This window comes from Sorex araneus, chromosome X, assembly GCF_027595985.1.
Source record: "Sorex araneus isolate mSorAra2 chromosome X, mSorAra2.pri, whole genome shotgun sequence".
NCBI lineage: Eukaryota > Metazoa > Chordata > Mammalia > Eulipotyphla > Soricidae > Sorex > Sorex araneus.
In genome coordinates, this window is record NC_073313.1 from 54852660 (window position 1) to 54878907 (window position 26248).

Consider the following 26248-nt stretch of genomic DNA (forward strand, 5'->3'; position numbering starts at 1 on the left):
TATACATATATACAAACACACACACAAAAAAATTGAATACTTCTGAGCAAAAGGTAAAAATCTTTCAAATTGACATACAAGGGTCGAATTATAGTTTATAATGTTGAGTGAACTGAGCCCAAAGGAGAGGGACATGTACAAAATTATCTCTTACATGAAATATAGAGAAACATATTATGGGAATACCAAATACTCAAAGACAACAGAACCTGAGAACTGGTCTACAGAACCGAGCTTAGCACAGATGGGGAACAGGGTGTTGGGAGGAAAACCTGAGACAATAGTGGAGGACAACACACTCTCTAGTGGAGGATGTGGTATTGGAATGCTCTATGCATGAAATCTGAATATTAACAGTGCTGTGAACCAAGTAAAATAATTTAAAAAAATCTCGCCTCCTCCCATCCAGGTATCTGCTTGGTAACCAGGCCTCCTTACCGGAGCCACAGGACTGAGCAGACCCTTGCCCAGCTGGTTTTTAACCCATAACTGCAGGGGACAGGAATTGAGATGAACCATGCACACCTAAGCAGCAACGTTCCAGGGAACGTCTTTCCTCCTCCCGTCCAGGTATCCGCCCAATATCCAGGGCTCATTCCTGGACTGAAAAACCTGGTAGACAAACTAAAAAACTCAGTGGAAGGCCTCCTCAGCAGAGTAACAGCTGCTGAGGACAGAGTCAGAAAGCTACAAGATGAAGTGCAGAGACTCTCCAGAGAACAGCAGAAAATGGAAAAGAGACAAAAAACTCCACAAACAGATGTCAAGAGAAGATCAGGATAAAGCCAAGAGGAAAACATAAGAATTATTAGAGTCCCAGGTAAGATGGCAGTGTGGTAAGCAAGCTGGTTAGTACTGAGTGTCTGGGCCAACTTCAGTTCGGGTTTCGCCAGCAGCGGTAATCGGTGGACGGAGAGTGTTAGGGTACTTGACCAGGATGCCAAACACCAAGATCTTCAGCGACAGCTCCCACCAGGATTTATCCCAGAAAATTGCTGACCGCCTGGGCCTGGAGCTAGGCAAGGTGGTGACTAAGAAATTCAGTAACCAGGAAACCTGTGTGGAAATTGGTGAAAGTGTTCAGGGAGAGGATGTCTACGTTGTGCAGAGTGATTGTGGTGAAATCAATGATAACCTCATGGAGATTTTGATAATGATTAATGCCTGCAAGATCACGTCAGCCAGCCGAGTTACTGCGGTCATCCTGTGCTTCCCTTAAGCAAGACAGGACAAGAAGGATAAGAGCCGAGCTCCAATATCCGCCAAGCTTGATGCAAATATGCTTTCTGTAGCAGGTGCAGACGATATTATCACCATGGACCTTCATGCCTCCCAAATTCAGGGCTTTTTTGATATCCCAGTGGACAATCTCTATGCAGAGCCAGCTGTCCTCAAGTGGATACGAGAGAACATCTCTGAGTGGAGAAACTGTGCCATTGTTTCACCAGATGCTGATGGAGCTAAGAGAGTGACCTCCATTGCTGACCGGTTGAATGTAAATTTTGCCTTGATTCACAAAGAACGGAAGATGGCAAATGAAGTGGACCGTATGGTGCTGGTAGGCGATGTGAAGGACCGGGTCGCCATCCTGGTGGATGACATGGCTGACACTCGTGGTACAATCTGTCATGCAGCCGACAAACTTCTCTCAGCTGGAGCCACCAGAGTTTATGCTATCTTGACTCATGGAATCTTCTCGGGTCCAGCCATTTCTCGCATCAACAATGCATGTTTCGAAGCTGTAGTAGTCACCAACACCATACCTCAGGAGGATAAGATGAAACATTGCTCCAAAATACAGGTGATCGACATCTCCATGATCCTGGCAGAAGCCATCAGGAGAACTCACAATGGGGAGTCAGTTTCCTACCTGTTCAGCCATGTCCCTTTATAATAGGAAAACGACCAGGGCTATAAAAAAAATCCAGTGATCCAGCCCCATCCCCATCCTACCCCACACCTCCCTATTTGTCACCCTTCTTCTCCTTGGTACTCAAAGATTGAGCAGAAGAACCAGCTTGCTCTAGTTTAGTGCACCCACTTTAGTGTTGCTCTTAATTGTAGGCAGAGGTAAATTGAGATGAATAACTCAGATTTCCCGCTGTACTATTTCCTTCCTTCTTGCTGCTTGAGTTCAGTAGGTCTTGCCGTTTTTACTCCTGCTCAGCTTTTGCTAGATTTAGCAGCTGGAGGGTGTCGTGGAGGGCTGTTGGGGATTGGAAAAGCTCATCTGATCTTTTACAAATATTTGCATGACAATATTTCTGGGCTTCCATGATTCAGATCTGCTAATAACAAAACCAACCCCAGCGTTGCTCCAAACACCACCCTCCCCTCTTCGCACTTCAGTCCTAAGTCTCTTGGGTTTTTAAAGTCTATGTCAAATAATTGCATAAGACCTGGTTGCCAAATCCTTGTATGCAGTGGTTCTCTACCTAGCTTGAGCAGTGCTCAGCTGGCACCCAAGGGGAGCCAGTGCATGGCACAACAAAGACTTGAGAGGGGAAAAAAAGCCTAATTGTCACAATCATGTGATTCAATGACAAGGATTCTTCTTTATACTCATCCTTACCTTTGGCGTCACTGAAATAGCTACATCTTCCTGGCCAGATGTCCTGAGAAACCCAGCTGATCATGTTATCACAGTCTTCCAAAACAACTGAATTCCTCTAGGTATTCTATACCACTTCCGTGAGATTACTGTAGCGTACTCTTCCATACCCTGCTACCCCTGGGGTAGTAAGTTAATAGGTGGTGGCATACTGCCTTTTAATTTAACTCTTTAATTTTTGTCTTCCTTGTACCTATTTGGCCTTTCATAAGCTGTAAAAAAGATTTGACTCTTTAGAAAAAATCAATAAAAACAAATGGTGATCTGTCAAAAAAAAAAGAATTATTAGAGTCCCAGAAGGATAGCAAGAAAACCCTGATGAAGAAGAAACCGTCATAAACATCATTGCTAAGCTATTCCCAGAACTCAAGAACACATGCAACCACATTCAGGAGGCCCGAAGGGTACCAGCTAGAAGAAATCCAAAAAAAAAATACACCAAGACACATTCTGATCAAAATGATGGAAACCTTAGACAGAGACAAAGTTCTGAAAGCAGCAAGATCAAAGAAAAGAATTGCCTATAAAGGAGCACCCTTAAGATTTACAGCCGACTTATCTGATGAAACCCTTAGACCCAAAAACAGTGGTGGGATATAATGAAAAAACTCAACGAAATAAATGCCTCACCAAAAATACTTTACCCACCTAGACTCTCATGATAGAAGAAACAACACCTAGTTTCAAAGACAAACAAAAGCTCAGGAACTTCATAGACTCAAAACCATGCTTACAAGAACAACTAAATGGGCTACTTTAAGACAAGACAAGCCCCTTAAATACGCCAAATTTCGGCAGAAAGATGGCACAAAGCCCCACAACAATGATCTCTCAATGTAAATGGGCTAAAAGCACCAATTAAAAGACACAGAGTTGTAGGATGGATCAGAAAATTGAACCCAAAATTCTGTTGCCTGCAAGAAACACATCTCAAAAAATTAGAGCAAAAACAGACTCAAAGTCAAAGGCTAGAAAACAATCTTTCAGGCAAAGAACTACCATATAAAAGCAGGGGTGGATTTTAAGCACAGAGCCATGTGGGGACGCTCCTTTCCGGCCCCACGCGAGATCGACCCTGGAGGCAACTGAACCACTTTGGACACGAGCGGCGCCCCCAAAATGCTTCCAAACTGTGTGCTCGGAGCTCCTGGCCCAGGCGCTGCCAGCGAGTGATGCAATTACCAAAAGAATTTTCCCTGGACTTCATATAGAAATCCAAAACCGTGCGGCTGCGATAGCAGCCGCGCGACCTAATATCTCTTGATTGTCAGCAACGTGTAAATGTTCCTTTTTGCCAGGGCTTACTGTGGGGGGAAACTCCAAGCAATAGTACTGAGTTTTTTGTTGAAGGGTAAAAGATTGTAGCGATAGAATTTTAGGCAGAATTTTCCCTGGACTTTATATAGAAACCCAAAACCACGCAGCCGCGGCAGCCTAATGTCATCTAATCATCAGCAATATGAAATGGTTCCTTTGTAATGGGTTAGACTTTGGGGGGGACCATAATAGGGTTAAAGTTTGTAGCGACGTGTAATTTCTGGCTGTACTTTCCCTGGACTTTATACAGAAATTCAAAGCCGCGAGGCCGCTGCCATGGCCGCGCAACCTATTGTCATTTAATCATCACCAATATGAAATGGTTCCTTTTTAACGGGTTGGACTTTGGTGGGAAATCCTAACAAGAATAGTAAGTCTTTTGCTGAAATATTGAAGGCTACCAAAGTGGTAGCCATCTCTATAGACTGAACTAAGCCATATCCCCACGCCGGCTGAGAAGAAATATCCTTCTTTCTCGGGAAGAAATGCGGCGTGGCGTTAACCATAGTATGATGTCCATTAAGCTGACACGGACCTGGTGGCGTGGGAATGGGATACAAGGGAATAAATTATTATGTACTTGGAACAGCGGGATGCTGGTGGAATCTCGAGCCGGGCCCGATACCAGCATATTACTTTTGGTTCCAGAAACTGCTTGCAGACATTCTACCAGACTATCAACTAAGCCAGAGCCCCACGCCGGCTGATGACGGGAAATAACCATCTTTTTTGGTTTGTTTTCCCTTTGTCAGGCAGCGTGGTGATTACTAAACAGGCGTGAACTCGGTGGCGCGGGATGAGGGAGGAAAAAAATAGAAAAGTTATGTAACAAACAGCGGGACTTAATATCTCTGCATTCTCAGCAATGGAGAGCCATCAAATGCTTCCTTGACAGTGGTACTGTCTTTTCTTTTTTGGGGGGAAACCCTAGCAACAATAGTGAGTTATGTGTTGAAACATGGAATGTAACCAAGATAAAGCGTAAAACGAAGTGAAACTTATCACTTACAAGGGCGGGGACTGGGGGGGGCGGGAGGGGACGGGAGGTATAATGGGGTGGTTGGTGATGGAATATGGGCACGGGTGAAGGGAAGGGTGTTTGAGTATTGTATAACTGACATAATCCTGAGAACTATGTAACCCTCCACATGATGATTCAATAAAATTTAAAAAAAAATAAAATTAAAAAAATAAAAAAATAAAAGCAGGGGTGGCCATTCTGACATCAGACTACATTGATTTCTGACTGAAGAAGGTCATTTCTTATTGATCAAAGAATCTGTACAGCAGGAATAACTTACACTACTAAATGTATATGCACCTAATGAGGGATCAGCAAAGTACTTAAAACAACTACTCATAAACTTGAAGAAAGACATTGATAGCAACACAATACTATTGAGAGCTTTCAACACCGCTTTATCATCTCTCGATAGATCAACCAAACTCAAGCTTAGCAAGGACATCCTTTATCTGAGGGAAGATATGGAAGAAAGGGGCTTAGTAAATATTTACAGGACACTTCATCCTCAGAAAGCTGAATACACATTCTTCTCAAGAGTTCATGGGACATTCTCCAAGATAGACCACATGCTGAGCCACAAAACTTACCTCCATAAAACTAAGAAGATAGAGATTGTTTCAATGACCTTCTCAGACCATGAAATGCTGCAAATAGAAGTAAATAACACACAAACATCAAATCAAACACCTGGAAATTAAACAGCTCACCATTGAAAAACAAGTGACTTAGAAAGGAAATCAAAAGATTCCTGGAAATAAATGAAAATGAGGATACCAGTTACCAGAATTTATGGGACACGGCAAAAGCTGTGTTAAGAGGAAAGTTTATAGTTCTACAATCATTCCTCAGGAAGAAAGAGCGAGCCCACATAATTAACCTAACCTCAGAGTTTAAGAACTTGGAGAATGACCAACAAATCCGCACAGGAGGAAGGAAATAATAAAATGCAGAGCCAAAATTAAGGAGATGGAAACCCACAAAACAATCTGAAAGGTCAATGAAACCAAGAGCTGGTTCTTCGAGAAAATAAAGAAGATCAATAGACCTCTAGTAAGACTCTCAAAGAAAGGTAGAGAAAAAATCCTAATAAACCAAAACAAAAAAGAAAAGGGGGATATCACAACAGAAACTATAGAAATTCAAAGGATCCTCAAGGATTACTTTGAGAAGCTTTATGTCATGAAGCAATAAAACCTCAAGTAAATGGATAAATTCCTGGGTAACTCTAGCCTCCCAAGGCTGAACCAGGAAGGCCTGGAATATCTAAACAAACCTGTCACCAGCAAGGAAATTGAAACGGTAATAAAAAGTCTCCTCAAGCACAAAAGTCCTAGCCCAGATGGATTCACTAGTGAATTCTTCCAAATTTTTAGAGGACTTACTCCCAATCCTCTTTAAGTTTTTTCCAGGAAGTTGAAGTATCAGAAACACATCTGAACAGTTTCTATGAAGCAAATATCATCCTGATACCAAAGGCAGACAAAGACACCACAAAAAAGAAAATTAGAGACTGATATCCCTGATGAACACAGACACAAAGGTCCTCAACAAAATATTAGTAAATAGAATCCAACAACTCATCAAAAAGGTCATGCACCATGACCAACTAGGATTCATCCTGGGGATGAAAGAATGGTTTAACATTCTCAAGTCAATCAACATAATCTGTCATATCAATAAAAGATAAAAACCATATGCTCATATCAATAGATAAAGAGAAAGCATTTGACAAGACCAGCACCAGTTTATGATGAAAACTCTCAGGAAAATGGGCATCCAAGGAACTTTCCTCAATATAGGCAAAGCCATCTACCACAAGCACATGGCAAACATAATTCTCAATGGAGAAAAACCAAAGGCCTTCCCTCAAAGACCAGACACAAGACAAGGTTTCCGCTTTCACCACTCCTACTAAGTATAGTACTGAAAGTACTGCCATAACAGTTAGGCAAGTAAAAGATATCAAGGGCATACAGAAAGGAGCAGAAAATGTCAAGCTATCCCTATTTGCAGACGATATGATACTATACTTAGAAAACCCTAAAGACGCTACAGAAAAGCTACTAAAAACAATAGCTCTGTGTAGTAAAGTGGCAGGCTACAAAATCAAAACCCAAAAGTCCATGGCATTCTTGTATACAAATAACGAAAGAGAAGAAAGTGACATTTAAAAAAAAGCAATCACATTCAAAATAGTACCTCAGAAAATCAAGAAAATCGGAATCTGTTTAACCAAAGAGGTGAAGCATATATACAAGGAAAATTTCAAAACACTACTTCAAGAAATTAAAAAAAGAACATTAGGAAATGGAGACACACCACCTGCTCATGGATAGGGAGAATTAACATTATCAAAATGCCAATACTATCCAAAGTACTATATAAATTTAATGCAGTCCCTATCAGCACACCCCTGACATTTTTCAAAGAAATAGACAAAATACTCCTGAAATTCATATGGAACAATAAACCTCCACGAATAGCTAAAGCAATCCTCGGGATAAAGAAGATGGGTGGCATCACCTTCCCCAACTTCAAACTCTACTACAAAGCAGTAGTAATTAAAACAGCATGATATTAGACTAGAAACAGACCTGCAGACCAATAGAGCAGAGTTGAACATTCTGTCACAGACTTCCAAATATTTGGCCACTTAATCTTTGACAAAGGAGCAAAAATACGTGAAGTGGAACAAGTAAAGCCTCTTCAATAATAAAAGGTGCTTGGAAAACTGGATAGCTACCTGCAAACAAATGAACTCAACCTCTGTCTAATGATAGGCACAAAAGTCAGATCAAAGTGGATTAAAGATCTCAATATCAGACATGAATCCATAAGGTACATGGAGGAAAATATAGGCAGAACACTCTATGACATTGAAGCTAAAAGCATCTTTAAGGATAAAACATCACTGACCAAGCAAGTGGGAACATAAACAAATGGGAGAACTTCAAACTATGAAGCTTCTGCACTTCAAAACTAACTGACTAAAATACAGAGAGATCCCAAAGAATGGGAAAAACTATTTACCCAATACCCATCTGATAAGGTATTAATATACAGGATATATAAGACACTAGTAAAAATCTTCCAACCCCATCAAAAATGGGGAGAAGAAATGAATAGAAGCTTCCTCAAAAAAGATACAAATGGCTAAAAGGCACATGAAAAAATGCCCCACATCAATAGTCATGAGAGAGATGCAAATCAAGACAACAATTAGGTATCATCTCACACCACAGAGACTATAGCAACCAGTGCTGGCATGGATGTAGGGAAAAGGGTCGCTCTTTCACTGTTGGTGGGAATGATGAGTGGTCCAGCCTTTCTGGAAAACAATATGGACAGTCCTTCAAAAACTAGAAATTGAGCTTTTATTTGACCCTGCCATACCACTTCTGGGAATATATCCTGCAGGTGCAAAAAAGCACAGTAGTAATGACGTATGTACCTGTATGTTCATTAAAGCACTGTTCACAGTAACCAAAATCTGGAAACAAATCGAGTGCCTGAGAACAGATGACTGGTTAAAGAAACTTTGGTACATCTACACAAATGTATTACTATGCAGCTGTTAGGAGAGATGAAGTAATGAGGTTTGCTTATAAGTGGATAGACATGGAGAGTATCATGCTAAGTGAAATGAGTCAGAAAGAGACAGACAGATATAGAAAGACTGCACTCATTTGCGGAGTATAAAATAACATAAAATGAGACTGACAGCAGACACGAGGGCCAGGAAGATAGCTCCATAATTGGAAGCCTGCCTCATGAGTGGAGGGGAGAAGGCAGCTGGAATGGATAAGGATTCAGTAAGAAAATGACGGTTGGAGGAATCAGTCAGGATGAGAGATGTGTGCTGAAAGTAGATAAAGGACCAAACATGGCAACTTTTCAGTATCTGTAGTGTAAAACATAATTCCCCAAAGTAGAGAAAGAGTATGGGGAATATTGTTTGCCATGGAGGCAGTGGAAGGATTGGAAAGGCAGTGTATACTGGGAATATAGGTGATGGGAATGTGAACTGGTTGAGGGATGGGTGTTTTATCATTGTGTGATGGTAACTCAAACAGGAAAGCTTGTAACTATCTCACTGTAATTCAATAAAAAAAAAAAAACTCAGGTAGGGAGCATTAAGTCCAAGTAAGATTAATCCAAATAAGGTCCATTCTCAGCAATTTCTTCCACCTCTCAGCTTTTACAATTAAACTATCATCTCTTCTATTTCTATAACTATGACTGCAGATCTTAGGCCTTTTGTTAACCTTCATAACAACAGGAGTCAATTTGTTTCCTAAATTTTATTTTATTAAAGTATGTGATTTACAAAGTTATTCATAATTGAGTTTTTACACATACAATGTTCCATCATCAATCCTGCCACCACTGCCAACTTCCCTCCATCAGTGTTTCCAGGCTCCTTCTACTCCCCACCCCATCTGTCATTTTTTTAATTTATTATTTTATTGAATCACCATGTGGAAAGTTACAAAACTTTCACTTTAAGTCCCAGTTATACAATGCTCAACACCCATCCCTTCACCAGTGCACATATTCCACCACCAAGAATCACAATATATCTCCCCCCAATCCCCCACCTCCCCAGCTCCCCACCCCGCCTGTGTAACTGATAAATTTCAATTTACTTTCACTTTACTTTGGTTACATTCAATATTTCAACAAAAAAAAACCACTATTATTATTTGGAGTTTCTCCCCCCTAAAGTCGGATCTACTGAAAAGGAAGCATTTGATAATTTGTTTTCCATTGCTGAGAATGAAGAGATATGAGGTATATATCACATATATATAATGGCCACATTAGCAGCCGCATGGTTTTAGATTTATGTATTTTAGTATTTTAGTAACTAAGTCCAGAGAAATATCTGCCAGAAATGGCATCATTACAAGCTTGTACCTCTCAGCTACTTTATATTCCACATATGAGTGCAACCTTTCTGGTGAAAGAAACCTGGTACATCTACACAATGGAATACTATGTAGCTGTCAGAAAACATGAAGTCATGAAATTTGCATATAAGTGGATCAACATGGAGAGTGTCATGTTGAGTGAAATGAGTCAGAAAGAAAGAGACAGCCATCTGTCATCTTGACATGCCCCTTTTTAAATTTGATTACTAAAGTTTGGATCTCACAATTCTAGTGTTGTTGATTCTGTGGTTTGGATATTTAGGTCTGTCATTCCTTAATACAATGTAACTTGACCCTTGCTCACTGTTGCTTCTCATCTGTCTCTTCTCCCCAGCCCCAACCAACCTCCATTAAATGTCTTTGTTTCTCCTCCCTATACTTTGGGACAAAAGAGAGCCAATTTTATGTACAAAATCTCTCATTCACTTTCTTTTAGATCTCTGACAAATGCATCCCTTAATATTTTTCTCACTCAACTCTATGTAAGCCTCTGGTTCCAGGAAATCGCAATCTGTGACAAAACTAACAATTGCTATGAAACAAAACATGGTCAGTTTTCAGAATACATTTCGAAGTAGTGTTGCTGGGTTTGCTACTGATCATAATTGCCATATAGGGCAAAGATTTGGAGAGTTGGGGCCACATCTGGATGTACTCAGGGCCTAGTCCCAACTCGATGCTCAGGAATCACACCTCGCAGTGTCATACCTGATGCCTGAGATCAAACCTGGGATAGCTACAGGTAAGGCAAATGGTTATAGTATTTCATCAGAAGAGTGATGTAAAATTTTATTGATATTTTAATGTTCTCCTTTATTTGAATGCATAGTAAATAATAGTATTTACAATGGAAAAAAAATCAACATTTGCATATCATGACACTGAAAGAAAGCTTTTATGTGTTTTGTGATAAAAACCTAATCTATCTTGGCCCAAAATACCTACTAGCATTATAAGTGGTATATTGAATAAACAAAATTCATAAAAATCTAACATATAAACATTGTCTCAGCATGGAAATAATAAAGATAAAAAGTTGGAACTTCACATTTAAAAAAACCTGTATATGTTCACACATCTGATAAACTGCTACTGGAATTTCATTGCAATTCTAATTGATTCCTTAGTATACATGATTTATCATGATAGCCTTTCAGTTTGGGCTTACGTGTTTAGATAATGTTTTCCTGTCTTTGATCACTACATTTATCCTTTCAGTAATTACCGTTTCTTTGCAGTATTGTTGAGTATGTTCAAAGCATCTTTCTGAGTGTGAGAGTAACATGTATTTAAATAAAATTTTAGAAATGTAGCATTTAAGCTGGATAGAAATTATGGTCCACTAAGAATTAAGTTAATCCATTAATTCACACCATATATCAGTGTCAAACATTTATAGTGAAAACATTTACAAATATTTGCAATATGCCAAAAATGTGCCATGTTTATATAATTATATACAAATCCCACTTACCCTTGGTATATATTTTTTTGCATTTTGTGTTATTTTAATATTTTAAAAATATTTTTATATTTTTAATATTTTGCTGTTTTTATGCTGTAAGATTCTTATTGAAACAACCACCTATAGTTTTTTTTAAATTTTGTCATGACTTTGATTTATTTGTTATTATTCTACTTCGATGTTCTGGTTGAGTACGTTCTATTGATATTCCTTTATTCACTGATTCTGTCTGATCTTCTCCATCATTTATCGTATCCAAGCAAAATTCTCTCGGTTTAGTTACTATATTATATTCTTTTCTCATGTAGCGCTTCAATTTTTCCATTAGTCTTAAGTGGGATTTATATTACTTATGGAAGCATTTTTATTATTGCTGCTCTAAAATTCTTATCAAGAGTGTCTCAGGCCTTGAGGATGAACAAGTTTCCTGGGTATAACTGTTTGTTATGATAGAAACACCCTGGATCCTACCATCCTGGCGCTCCTTATCTCTGGTGGTGGGTGGTAGCCTGGCAGGGAAGAAAAGATTTCCCTGTTGCTTATCAGACCATCTCTGATAGATCCTCTACCATTGCTACCATACTCCTTTGGTGATAATGGTGGTGCTTTGATTCACTAATGGGATAAAGAAACCCAAACAGATAGCTTTGGGTTTAAAAAGATATTAGGCCTCTTGAATTGCCTTATTTCGTTAAGCATATGAGGCAGAGTCCGGCAAGCTACTAAGAGTATCCTGCCCGCATGGCAGAGCCTGGCAAGCTCCCCATGGTGTATCTATATGCCAAAAACAGTAACAAGTCTCACAATGGAGGTGTTGCTGGTGCCTGCTCAAGCAAACCGATGAGCAACGGGATGACAGTGATACAGGGATACAGTGATGAGGCAGAATCAAGACATTCTGCCACGGTGTTGTTCCGACCATCATAGTTCTCTAACTTGTTTGATTTATTTCCATCTTTCAGAGTTCTGTAGTTGCTTCTCATGTAGTTGTACTTTGCCTTTTTAATTTTGAGACAAAGTTACAGACTTACAGGTTTACATGCTTACGTTTCAGTCATACAATGATCAAATACCCATCCTTCCACCAGTGCCCATTTTCCACCACCAGTGCTCCCAGAATCCCTCCCACCACCCCCACTCTGTCCCCCTTCAACCCACCCTGCCTCTGTGGCAGGGCATTCCCATTTGCTCGCTCTCTCTTTTTGGGTGTTGTAGTTTGTTACAGAGTTATTAAGTAGGCATCGTGTTCAGTCTATAGTATATTTTCAGCCCGTAACTTCCATCCCTAGAGGGCCTCCCTAGCACCCTTTGCTTGGTGATCCCTTCTCTATCAGAGCTGCTTCTTCACCTAGCATGTGAGGTCAGCTTCCAAGCTGTGGACTACTCCTCTTGGTACTTATCTCTACTATTCTTGGGTGTTAATCTCCCATTCTTTTACTTTATATTCCACAAATGAGTACAATCTTTGTATGGTTTCTACCTCTCTTTCTGACTCATTTCACTTAACATGATACTTTCCATGTTGATCCACCTATATGCAAGTTTCATGACTTCATCTTGTCTAGCAGTTGCATAGTATTCCATTGTGTAGATGTACCAAAGTTTCATTAACCAGTCATCTGTTCTTAGGCACTTGGGATTTTTTCCCGATTTTGACTATTGTAAACAGTGCTGCATTGAACATATAGGTGCAGATGTCATTTTGCTATACTTGTTTGCATATCAAGGATATATTCCCAGAATTAGTATTGCTGGGTCAAATGGGAGCTCAATTTCAAATTTTTTGAGAAGCGTCCATATTGTTTTCCAAAAGGACTTAACCAGTTGGCATTCCCACTAGCAGTGAAGGAGAGTCCCTTTCTCCCCACATCCTCACCAACACTGCTCGCTTTTGTTCTTTTGGATGTGGGCCAGTCTCTGTGGTGTGAGATGGTATCTCATTGTTGTTTTGATCTGCATCTCCCTGAAGATTAATGATGAGGAGCATTTTTTCATGTGTTTTTTAGCCATTCAGATTTCTTCCTTGAGAAATTTCTGTTCATTTCATCGCCCCATTTTCTGATGGGGTTGGATGTTTTCTTCTTGTGGAGTTCACCAGTGCCTTGTAAATCCTTGATATCAACCCCTTATCCAATGGGTATTGGGTGAATATCCTTTCCCATTCTGTAGACTGTCTTTGTATTCTGGGCACTGTATCGTTTGAGGTACAGAAGCTTCTCAGTTTAAGATAGTCCCATTTGCTTATCTCTGTTTCCACTTGCCTGGTCAGTGGCGAGTCATCTTTGAAGAAAGCTGTAGCTTCAGTGTCGTGAAGGGTTTTGCCAACCTTGTCTTCAATGTACTTTATGGATTCTGGTCTAATGTTGAGATCTTTAACCCATTTTATTCTGACTTTTGTGCATGGTGTTAGGTATAAGTCTGAGCCCACTTTTTGCAAGTAGCTGTCCATTGTTGCCAGCACCATTTGTTAAAGAGGCTTTCCTTGCTCCACTTTACATTTCTCGCTCCCTTATCAAAGATTAGATGACCATATATTTGAGGTTGTGTGTAAGGATATTCTACCCTGTTCCATTGGTCTAATGCTCTGCCTTTGTTCCAGTACCATGCAGTTTTAATTATTACCGCTTTGTACTAGAGCTTGAGGTTGGGGAAGGTGATGCCACCCATCATCTTTTTCCCCAAAATTGTTTTAGCTATTCGTGGGGGTTTGTTGTTCCATATGAATTTTAGGAGTGTTTGCTCCACTTCCTTGAAGAATGTCATGGATATCCTTATAGGGATCTCATTGAATTTGTATAATGCTTTGGGAAGTATTGCCATTTTGACAATGTTAATTCTCCCAATCCATGACCTGGGGATGTGCTTCCATTTTCTCTTTTCTTCTTTTATTTTGTGAAGTAACATTTTGTAATTTTCTCTGTACAGGCCCTTCACCTCCTTAGTTGATTCCGAGGTACTTGATTTTCTGAGGCATGATTGTGAATGTGGTTTTGAAGGGTGGATCACGTGAGAAATGAGTGCATATGAACTGCATATTCACTTGGACCATTTTGGAATACCATGTTTACTTACATACACTGATTTTTAAAAAACTTCCTTTGTCTCTCCCCGTTCCTTTGAATTGTTGTTGATATTGTTTCTATGCCAAGATGTGGTCCTTGCAAATTTTATGTTTTAGCTGCCGTGTTGTCTGAGATGAGGTTTGATTGAAGTGCTCACTGAGGTTGATACCCCTTTACTTAAAATTCTTCCACATATGGTTGCTGGTGACCATGCTTTCACTGAGGCACACAAGTTTATTGTTATAAGTACTTGAAGGCGGTCATGTTTCCTGGCTGTAATGCTTAAACATGCTTAAACATACTTTTAGTTGTGATGCTCCCTGGGAATCACAGACATTTGTGGTGCTTACACATATCTGGTTATGGTGCAGCCAGAAATCACTGCCAGAATAGCTAGTGAGGAAAGATCATATACTTGCAAGGCAGTTCTTGTAAGCTACTGTGCTATTCTTCTGAGACCCTCTACAGTGTTTGAGTATATTTTTGTATCACTGTATCACTGTCGTCCCATTATTCATCGATTTGCTTGAGCGGGCACCAGTAAGTCTCCATTCATTCCAGCCCTTAGATGTTAGCAGCCTCTCCTTACTCGTCTTTCCCAATGATTGGAGGCACTTTCAGGGTCAGGAGAATGAGACGAGACCTATTATTGTTACTGTATTTGGCATATTGAATATGCCACGGGGGGCTCTTTCATGTGGGTGGGATATTTTTGTATAGATATTTTTATTTTTCTGACATTGAATTGTGCATTATATAATATTAAATTATTAATTATATCACTTAAATATGATTTGTCACAATCTGCTGGTATCTTTATTTCTTCAGTTCAAGTGAAGTTGTAGAAAATGCTCTAACCTTCAATTCTTTATATCATCTTCTGATTCTGATATTAGATATCTCTCTACAAAATTTTGAAGCACAGAGATGAGACATAATTATTATTAAATTCTCAGCATTTTGAAAGTAAAAGACAAAAATCTACCTTAAACTTTATTAGTCTCATGCAGATCAAAACAACCATGAGATACCACCTCACACCACAGAGACTAGCACACATCCAAAAGAACAAAAGCAACCGCTGTTGGAGAGTATGTGAGCAGAAAGGGACCCTTCTACACTGCTGGTGGGAATGCCGGCTAGTTCAGCCCTTTTGGAAAACAGTATGGACGATTCTCAAAAAACTAGAGGTTGAGCTCCCATTTGACCCAGCAATACCACTGCTGGGAATATATCCCAGAAAAGCCAAAAAGTATAGTCGAAGTGACATATGCACTTATATGTTCACCGCAGCACTGTTTACAATAGCCAGAATCTGGAAAAACCTCGAGTGCCCTAGAACAGATGACTGGTTGAAGAAACTCTGGTACATCTATACAATGGAATACTATGCAGCTGTTAGAAAAAATGAGGTCATGACATTTGCATATAAGTGGATCAACATGAAAAGTATCATGCTAAGTGAAATGAGTCAGAAAGAGAGAGACAGACATAGAAAGATTGCACTCATCTGTGGAATATAGAATAATAGACTATAAGACTAACGCCCAAGAATAGTAGAAATAAGTACCAGGAGGTTGTATCCATGGCTTCGAGGCTGGTCTCTCATTCTGGGTAACTCAGGGAAGGGACCACCAAGTAAAATGTGGTTGGAGGTCATGTGGGGGAAGGGTGATGCGGGCCGAATACAGACTAGAGACTGAACACAATGGCCACTCAACACCTTTATTGCAAACCACAACACCTAATCAGAGAGAGAGAACAAAAGGGAATTCCCTGCCATAGTGGCAGGGTGGGGTGGGTGGAGACGGGACTGGGGAGGGGGGGGAGGGATGTTGGGTTTACTGGTGGTGGAGAATGGGCACTGGTGAAGGGATGGGTTATCGAACTTTGTATGGGGGAAACATGAGCACAAAGATGTATGGATCTGTAACTGTACCCTCACGATGACTCTCTAATTAAAAATAAACTAATAAAAAACTCTATTAGTCTCAGTATGTTTTCTTTCTTGATATTATAAACTCCTTCATTTATCATTTACTTTCTATGTAAAAAATATTTTTCAAGCTATTCTTTATTCTTTTTTCTTTTGGTGCCAACCTGGTGGTGCCCATAGTTTACTTCTGGCTCTGTATTTCAGGGTTTACTACTGGTGGTGCTCAGGGAACCATATACAGTGTCAGGGATCAAACTGGTGTTGGTCATCTGAAAGGTTTTAGCCACTATACTATTTCTCTGAAAATGTATTCGTTTATGAAGTTCTATTGGTGACAAATCCTCATAGTTTTTCTAAATATGAAAATGTCTGATCTCTTTTCTGAAAGCTATTGCATTTTGGTATACATTTCTAGGTTAACAGTTCTTTCCTTTCAGCATTTGAAACAAATTTGTCACATTTCTAGCATCAGTGACACTGAGGGGAAATTCATTGCCAGTCTACTTGTTTCCTCTTAATAGATAATGTATCATCTCTTTTGCAGCTTTTAACAATTTTCCCCCTAAACTTGGGAAACTGCAAAAATTTATTCAAATGTGACTTTGCCCTCTTACTCTTTGTTAGCCTATGATGAGAGACATGAAAAACTTTTATAAAAATTAAGTAAGTACCTGAAGCCCTCTGAGGAGTCTCCTTTGTAGTCTATTTTGCGGTCAACTTTCTCTTTGTTCAAAGTAGATCATTTTTATTATTCTATAGTCATGGTATCACTTTCACTCCTCTGCCTTATCAATTTTACTGTTTTTATTGAGTATTACATTCTACAGTGCTCAGGGCTTGCTCCTGGCTTTTTGCTTGAAATCACTCCTGGTGGGCTTGGGGGACCATATGATGTGAGAGAACCAAATCCAGGTTGGTTATTGCTATACTCTGGCCTCAGTCCCTATAATTTAGTTTTTAATCAATTCTGTGATATTTTTTCTGTTTTTCAGTTCTAAAATTTCGGAGTCTTGGACCCCCTATGTCATATTCTCACTCAGCTACTTCCACATTTCCTGAATCTCTGCTTGCTCTTTCAAGTCATCTGCCAGGTGAGAATGACCTTCTAGCTGACATCTATAGAGGTAAAATACAAAAATTTACCCTGAACACAGTAATAACACAGCAAAAACAATGGAAAGACATGCAAAACTCCAAAAAGCTCAATTAGCTCAAATAACATGAAAGGTTCTATCGCCACACAACAATCAGCACTGTAAAGTTTCGGATAATTATTTTATCACCGTTTTAAGGGTGCTTGAAGAACTAAAACAGGTGATGGCAAGAAAGTCAGCAAAGCACAAGAAAATATGGTACTTGGAATGAAGTTCCTAAACCCTAAATTTAGAACTTTAAGAAATAAAAAATATGGTTGGTTATATAAAGGACACTTTAGATGGTCTGAGCAGAAGAATAACAATAGCCCAGAAAAAGATTGAGGAGTCAATGCACATCCAAATTCAGCTGACAATCTTCCAAGATCTAGAAAAATCAGTAAAGAAGTTTGTGTAGAATTTTCAAAGACTGACAGCCATACTAAAAAATTTAAAAATTGGAACTTATTTCATTACCTAATTTGGAACTGTATTATAAAGTTATAATTATCAAAACTTCATGGTACTGAAATAGAGATAGGCCCTCTAATAAATGAGTCAAATTGAATGCCCAATGAAAGAAAAGCCATTTATATGAAAAATTAATCTTCATTAAGGGAGTTGAGAAAAATAAATGGAATAAAGATAACACCTTCAACAATAAACCCCCACAAATAGCTAAAGCAACCCTTGGCAAAAAGAAGATGGGTGGTGTCACCTTCCCCAACTTCAAACTCTAATACAAAGCATTAATAATTAAAGCAGCATGGTATTGGGATAAAAACAGAGCAGCAGACCAATGGAACAGAGTTGAATATCCTGTCACAGACCCCAAATATATGGCCACTTAATCTCTGACAAAGGAGCAAGAAATGCAAAGGTGGAACAAGGAAAGCCTCTTCAACAAGTGGTGCTGGGAAAACTGGATAGTTACTTGCAAAATAATGAACTCTGACCTCTGTCCACTACCAGGCACAAAAGTCAGATCAAAGTGGATTAAAGACCTCAATATCAGACATAAATCTATAAGGTTCAGAGAAGAAAATGTAGGCAGAACTCTCCATGACATTGAAGCTAAAAGCATCTTTAAGGATGAAACAGCACTAACCATACAAGTGGAAGCAAACATAAACAAATGGGACTCCACCAAACTAAGAAGCTTCTGCACTTCAAAATAAACAGTGAACAAAATACAGAAAGAGCCCACAGAATGGGAAAGAATATTTACCCAATACCCATCTGATAAGGGATTAATATCCAGTATATACAAGACACTAGTAGAATTGTATAAGAAATAAACCTCCAATACCATCAAAAATGGGGAGAAGAAATGAACAGAAATTTCCTCAAAAAACAAATACAAACGGCCAAAAGGCACATAAAAAATGCTCCATATCGCTAGTCATGAGGGAGATTCAAATCAAAACAACAATGGGATATCATCTCACACCACAGAGACTGGCACACATTCAAAAGAACAAACGCAACCAGCGCTGGCGTGGATGTGGGGAATAAGGGACGCTCTTTCACTGTTGGTGGGAATGCCAACTCGTCTAGCCTTTCTGGAAAACAATATGGGCAGTCCTTCAAAAACTAGAAATTGAGCTTCCATATGGCCCCGCAATACCACTTCTGGGAATATATCCCTAGGATACAAAAAAGCACAATAGAAATGACATCTGTATCTATATATTTATTGCAGCACTGTTCACAATAACCAAAATCTGGAAACAACCCGAGTGCCTTAAAACAGATGACTGGTTAAAGAAACTCTGGTACATCTACACAATGGAATACTTAGGAGAGATGAAGTCATGAAATTTGCTTATAAATGGATAAACATGAAGAGTATCATGCTAAGTGAAATGAGTCAGAAAGAGAAGGACAGACATAGAGGGACAGCACTCATTTGTGGAGTACAAAATAACATCACATGAGGCTGACACCCAAGGACAGTAGATACAAGAGCCAGGGGGATTGCCTCATAGCTTGAAGCCTGCTTCATGAGCAGAGGGGAGAAGACAGATGGAATAGAGAAGGGATTACTGAGAAAATTATGGCTGGATGAACCAGTTGGGATGAGAGATGCATGCCAAAAGTAGATAATGGACCCAACATGATGACCTCTCAGTGTCTGTGTTGCAAGCTATAATGCCCAGAAGTAGAGAGAGATTATGGGGAATATTGTCTGCCATAGAGGCAGGGGGAGGGTGGGAAAGAGGGTATATACCTGGGATATTGGTTGTGGGGAATGTGCACTGGTGGAAGTATGGGTGTTTGATCATAGTGAGATTGTAACCCAAACATAAAAGCTTGTAACTATCTCACGGTGATTCAATAAAATTTAATTTTTTTTAAAAAAAGATAACACCTTCAACAAATGGTGGTGGGAAAATTGGATAACTACCTGTGAAACACTAAAGTTTTATGTATTGTTAGATAACATTGGTTTGTCCTTGATCCTCCTGCATGGAGCTTAGGTTTATTGAGTTACCCTCACAACAGTGCCCCTGGGGCACACCCAATTCCATCAGGCACTAATAATTCTATAATGCTGTTCTCTTTCCTTTATGTCCTTTGCATGGTTTAACAATTTCTTTTTTGTATAGACACAGGAAGACAGTTAATGCTATGCTTTTTAACATGGGAGTTAATTGACTCTGAATAGCATTTACTCCTGGGCATCCATCATATTTACTTGACTTAAGCCTCAGTTGCCCTTACATCCTAACACCCTAAAAAAGGAGGGTCCCAGAAAGGGACAAGGATATACCCAGTGCAAGCTGTAAGCTACCCTGGCAATGAAAATAGACAAGCTAAGCACCATAAGAAGTATAGTAAGTTAAGAGCACGTTCATGGAACAAACTCTGTCATGACCCAAAAAGAACTAACTGAATTAGACCCTGCTGGGGTTAGCAAAGACTAACCTGGCCATATAGTGAGATATCTCCAGGAAGAGCTACCCTTTAAGATTAATATATCTTTTACTGTGTTTATACAAAATGAGTAGAAAAATTCGTAAGAAGCAAATTTACTATGATTATTGGATTATTAGCTGAGAAAAGGAGAAAGAAATACCATTTAAATGGAATCCCACTCTTGAGTGGATATCCTAGTTATCTAGAGTGCCTAACCCTCAGATGAGATTTTGTCCTTGAGTTAATCTCATAGAGGAACTTTCTCTGAAGAAGAGGCTTTACACCTGTTTATTGTTATAATAATGTTCAACCCCACCTATGTGTTCTCTCATCCTACACGATTTCTATATAACTATGTTGTAAAGATGGAATAGATAAATAACTATGCTATAAGAGAGTAGAGAAAATGAAGCTGTATGGATGAGGATGAGAATGAAATAAATGGTCACTGATTACCAATCAGCCTGGGGCCCTGTTCCTCGGTTACTGTTCCTTCGTTCACCTGTTGCCATTTGCTGGCCTGGGGAGGTGGTTCTTGGTCACCAAACACATGCGTCGAGCCCATGCTTTTTCTACTCACAACCCATATCTTACAAATTATACAGAAGTGAATTCAAACTGGATCAAAGACCTTGAGATCAGAACAGAAATTATAAAGTACATTGAGGAAAACATAGGCAGAACACTTCAAGATTTGGACCCCATATGCATCTTTAGGGATCCGATACCACTGGAAAAGGCAACAAAATAAAAAATAAACAAATGGGACTACATAAAATTACAGAGCTTCTTCAATGACAGCTAACTCAATAAGAAAAAAGTACTTGCATTCAACACATTATATACATTTTTGATAGCCACGATATATAAGGTAACCACAAAGATCAAAAAATTCCAATGCCATGTCAAAAAAACGGGGAGTGGAAATAGACACTTCTCAAATAAATATAGGCCAATAGCCAGTAGGCACATGAAAAATGCTCAGCACCACTTATCATACAAATCCAAATTAAGGTAACAATTAAATATCATCTCATAATAGCAAGAATGGTGCACAACAAAAATAGTAGGAATAGTCTGTGTTCACAGGAATGGTATGAAAAAGGAACTCTCTTTCACTGCTGGTGGGAATATTGTTGGGGCAACCCCTGTGGGGAACAGTATGGAGAGTTCTCAGTAAACATAAAATTGAATGCTATATGACTCCTGCTGGGGTAGCATTCTGGACTGAATGGATCCATAAACTGCCCTTACCTTAAGTACTTCATGGTAAAGAGGTGAGCCATACCAGGCAGTATTCAGTTGCTACTTCTGGCTTGTGCAGAAGGATTGCTTTCAGAAACATTCAGGGGACCCATATCTGGTACCAGAAATCAGACAAAGGTCTTTCATGTATACAAGACAAGGACCTTAAGCCTTTACTATAGAGGACCAGAGCAGTAGTACAGCAGTTATGGCTTTGCCTTGCATGCTACCAACCTGGATTCGATCCTCAGCATACCATATGGTCCCATGAGCACAACCAGTAATAATTCTTGAGTGCAGAGACATGAGTAACCCTTGGACATTGCTGCGTGTGACCCAAAAAGCCAAAAAATCCTTTACTATCTCTCTGCCCCACCAAGTACTTTTTAGGCAGCAGTCCACAAATTCTAATATATTGTGTTTTCATTTTCATTCAGTTAGAGAAATGTTTTTAATTTCTAATTTTTTCTTCTCTGATTCATTATTTTTAAGTTTGTTTCCAATACTTAAAGATTGTTCAGTCAGTCCTTTTGTTATTGATTTCTGATACATTGCCACCTGAAAATATAATTTCTGTGAAGATTCTTAAACTTTATTGGGATTTGTTCTTACTCAACAAACTATGATCTATATAAATAAATACTCCTAGTGTACACAAAAAAAGTGGATTTTACTACTGTTGGGTGGAGTATTCTATCACTTGTATCACTTGTCATCCAATTTCTCATTGATTTGCTTGAGCTGGTACCAGTAACGTCCCCATTCGTCCCTGTCATGTGCTATTGTAGTCCACCGGTGTATGCTCACTCCAGGAACACAAAGAGCCTCAAACCATTTGTTCAGGTCCTTCCTTAAGCCGCGGGTGCTCGCAGCTCAGAAATGGAGGTATTTGGTGCTATGAAGAAATTTTTGGTTGAATACAAAAGTGCAGTGGAGAAGAAACTGGCAGAATACAAATGTAACACCAATACAGCAATTGAACCAATATTAATTCGTTTTCCTGAAGATCTTGAGAATGACATTAGAACTTTCTTTCCTGAATATACCCATCAACTATTTGGGGATGATGAAACTGCTTTTGGTTACAGGGGTCTGAAGATCCTGTTATTGCTGGCAGCCTGTCAACTATGTTCCGTGTTAAATATGCATCTAAAGTTGATGAAAACTTTGACTGTGTTGAGGCTATCAACTGAACTGGAGGGAGAGACAGCATGCATTCGGGAGGCCCAGGTTGGAAACACAGCACTACTTAGTCCGCAGAGCACCACTGGGAGCAACCACTAAGTATTGCCAGGTATCAATGCCCCCGGCCACCCAGAAAAGAATGAGGTCGGCTCTTCGCCGAGATGCGACCTGGGTAGCCATACATTTGTGTGGCTGCTCTGCGGCTAATCGACGACGATCCAGAGGCCAGCTAGACTACTTTTGGTACCAGCAGCTGCTTGCAGAGATGTCTCTAGACTGTGAACTAAGCCATAGCCCCATGCTACCCCAGAAAAGGGAATGATGCAATTTCTAACATAAATCTCCCTGGACTTAGTTACTAAAATACTAAAATACAGAAATCCCAAAATGCACGGTCGTGATAACTATCGTGGCCACACGACTTCATATCTCTTCCTTCTCAGCAATGGAAAACTAATTATCAAATGCTTCCTTTTCAGCAGGGCTGTTGTTTGGGGGGAAAACTCCAACAACAATAGTGAGTTTTGTGTTGAAATATGGAATGTAATCAAGGTAAAGAGAAAGTGAAGTGAAATTTATCAGCTATGCAGACGAGGTGGGCGGGTGAGGGGGTGGGAGGTATAGGGTGGGAGGTATACTGGGGTTTTTTTGTGGTGAAATATGTGCACTGGTGAAGGGATGGGTGTTCAAGCATTGTATATCTGAGACATAAGTCTGAAACAGCGGGACTTAATATCTCTACATTCTCAGCAATGGAGCACTATCAAATGCTTCCTTGGCAATAAAATTCTTATTAACAAAAATAGGCATATTCTGAGCCTTTTCTGTGGTAATTTTGATTGGTGTCCTGGATGGCTCTTGGGTGAGGACTGGTGACCAGAAAAATTGAAATAGGAAGCCTCAGTTTACCCTTTTCTCTGAGCAGTCCTATTTTTGACTTCCTGAAAATTTCTGGGCTCTTTCTGATTAACAGGCAGTTAATAATTGTCCAACATAAAATTCTTTCCTAGAGCTTAAGCTCAGAGGGGCAGACTAAGATATGGAAAATGTCTGAGATAAATGGCTGGCTAGAAAGAAAACCAGCTAGGCCACTCTTCAACTTCCTGCATTCTTTGTAACAAAAAGACCGAGCTTTTCTATTTAAAAAAACCCACAAAATGAGCCATGTTTAATTTAGTCCTACACTAAGTTTCTCCTCACATGAGAGTCCCTTTTCCTCTCTCTTCTACTTTCCAATAAACTTTTCTACTTTCCGACTCAGAATATGAGCAGCTTTATTACTCAATATTTCCATTCTTGAACTTTGAAGAATTTGTGAATTGAGAAGGAAAAGAGACTCGCCATCGCCGTTCCTGCATCAAGATCAACTCATGATTAGAAGCCGGGAGTTTTCACCTATCTCTTCTATTCTCCATAAAGGAAAAATTAATAAATTTAAATAATAATTGATCATGAATATATATGTGTGTGTAAATATATATATGTATATATATACACATATATATCATGGAAGAGCCTGGCAAACTCCCCGTGGCATATTTGATATGCCAAATACAGTAACAATAACAGGTCTTGTTCCCCTGACCCTGAAAGGAGCCTCCAATAATTGGGAAAAACAAGTAAGGAGAGGCTGCTAAAATCTCAGTGCTGGATGATACTGGAACAAAGGCAGAGCTGCAGACCAATGGAACATGGTTGAATACTCTGACACACACCCCCAAATATATGATCATCTAATCTATGATAAGGAAGCAAGAAATGTGAAGTGGAGCAAGGAAAGCATGTTTAACAAATTGTGCTGGTAAAACTGGACAGCCACATGCAAAAAAAAATGGGCTTAGACCTCCACCTATCACCATGTACAAAAGTCAGATCAAAATGGATTAAAGACCTCAACATCAGACCAGAATCCCTAAGGTACATTGAACACAAGGTCGGCAAATCCCTCTACGACATTGAAGCCAACGGTATCTTCAAAGCTGACACGCCACTGGCCAAGCAAGTGAAAACAGAGATAAATAAATGGGACTATCTCAAACTAAAAAGCTTCTGCACCTCAAGAGAAACAGTGACCAAAGTACAAAGACAATCTACAGAATGGGAAAGGATATTTGCGCAGTACCCATCCGATAAAGGGTTGATATCAAGGATATACAATGCACTGATTGAACTCCACAAGAAGAAAACTGCTGACCCGATCAAAAAATGGGGTGATGAAATGAACAGAAACTTTCCCAAAAGAAGAAATCCGAATGGCTGAGAGGCACATGAGAAATTGTTCAACATCACTAATCATCAAGGAGATGCAGATCAAAACAACAATGAGATATCATCTCACAGCACAGAGACTGGCCCACATCCCAAAAAACAAAAGCAACCGCTGTTGGCGTGGATGTGGGCAAAAAGGGACTCTCCTTCACTGCTGGTGGGAATGCCGAATGGTTCAGCCTTTTTGGAAAACAGTATGGGCAACTCTTAAAAAATTAGAAATTGATGGGGCCGGAGCGATAGCACAGCGGGTAGGGCGTTTGCCTTCCACGCGGCCTACCCGAGTTCGATCCCCGGCATCCCATATGGTCCCCCAAGCACCGCCAGGAGTAACTCCTGAGTGCAAAGCCAGGACTAACCCCCGAGAATCGCTGGGTGTGACCCCAAAAAAAATTAGAAATTGAGCTTCCATTTGACTCAGCAATACCACTCCTGGGAATATATCCCGGAGAGGCAAAAAGGTATAGTAGAAATGGCACCTGCATTTCTATGTTCATTGCAGCACTGTTTACAATAGACAATCTGGAAAAAACCAGAGTGCCAGAAAACAGATGACCGGTTAAAGAAACTCTGGTACATCTACACAATGGAATACTATGTAGCTGTCAGAAAACATGAAGTCATGAAATTTGCACATAAGTGGATCAACATGGAAAGTATCATGTTGAGTGAAATGAGTCAGAAAGAAAGAGACAGACATAGAAAGATTGCACTCATACTCATAAAGTAGCTGAGAGGTACAAGCTTGCAATGATGCAATTTATGGTAGATATTTCTCTGGACTTAGTTACTAAAATACAGAAATCCAAACCGTGCGCCCACTAGTGCGGCTGCTTGATCTCATATCTCTTCATTCTTAGCAATGGAAAACAAATTATCAAGTGCTTCCTGTTCAGCAGGTCCGACTTTAGGGGGGAGAAACTCCAAACAATAATAGTGAGTTTTTTTGTTGAAATATTGAATGTAATTAAAGGAAAGTGAAAGTAAAGTGAAATTTATCAGTTACACAGGCGGGGTGGGGAGCTAGGGAGGTAGGGGATGGGGGGATGTATACTGTGATTCTTGGTGATGGAGTATATGCACTGGTAAAGGGATGGGTTTTCGAGCATTGTATAACTGAGACTTAAGACTGAAAGCTTTGTAACTTTCCAC

The 26248-nt window shown here is 39.6% G+C and overlaps 1 pseudogene; it reads left to right on the top strand.

The window, feature by feature from the left end:
- The first annotated feature begins 937 nt into the window (after nt 1-937).
- On the top strand, nt 938-1917 carry LOC101552710 (ribose-phosphate pyrophosphokinase 1-like; annotated as a pseudogene).
- Nucleotides 1918-26248: the final 24331 nt, after the last annotated feature.